Genomic DNA, 882 nt, shown 5'->3' on the forward strand with positions numbered 1-882 from the left:
GGGCTCTTCCTCTGATTCAAAAATTTCCTTACAATAGATCAGGTAATTCTATTCCTTAATCTCTTGCACTTCCATTACATTTTCATATTACAACTCAGTCATAACTTCTGCCATTTACACCACATCAATTCATCATTTGGATCCATGTAAACCATCCAAATTGTCTATTTTCCCCTCAATTTCCCTAAATTTTTTTTCCACTTCTCTTTCCATTGTAAAAATATTTTAAATATAGATTTCATCCCCAGCCATATTCTGTTTGCTTTTAATTTAAAAATTGCCACTTTGAAACAAATTTAAAGTGAAATGAGAGGTACCAAGAAATTGAGGGCAAAATAGACAATTTGGATTGCCTATATGGCATCCAAATGGAGTGAATATGTGAGATATAAATGGAAGAATTTAAGGCCTCGTTTGGTATGCATTATTCTTCTTTGTGAGTATACTTTCAGTTCAGTGATAGGAAGCATAGAGAAAGGAAAAGAAGCCATTCCAAAAGGAGATTCCACTTAGCTAGCACTCTCATCTCAATAATAAACTTTGGTAGCTATAAACTAATACACTTCAGAAGAGAAGCTATACCCATTACTGATGTAGTTCAAGAGAACAAGAAGGGCAGTAGTAAACCAGACCATCAAACCGGACCAAGAATGGACTAATCTGTGTTATTTATTTATTTTGGATGAATAAATAAATTCATTATCAAGGGAGGAAAGAATATACAAGGAGGGAGGGGGGAGAGAGGGTAGGATCCCAAGACTAGCCTAACAAGGCCAGTCAAGAAGACAGAGATACACACCGGAACCAACAAAAGAGGCTGGGGAACCTACAACACTAGCAGCACAAGCCATGATACATCAATTTGGGGTGGGGTGGGGTGGG

General features: G+C 37.1%; 1 protein-coding gene across 5 annotated transcripts in view; it reads right to left on the minus strand.

Moving 5' to 3' along the window:
* The window catches only part of LOC122069815 (formamidopyrimidine-DNA glycosylase), a 58,709-nt gene that overhangs the window by 10,942 nt on the left and 46,885 nt on the right, over positions 1-882 (minus strand). The gene's annotated exons all lie outside the window — the stretch shown is intronic.

Source organism: Macadamia integrifolia, unplaced genomic scaffold, assembly GCF_013358625.1.
Source record: "Macadamia integrifolia cultivar HAES 741 unplaced genomic scaffold, SCU_Mint_v3 scaffold724, whole genome shotgun sequence".
Classification (NCBI taxonomy): Eukaryota; Viridiplantae; Streptophyta; class Magnoliopsida; order Proteales; family Proteaceae; genus Macadamia; species Macadamia integrifolia.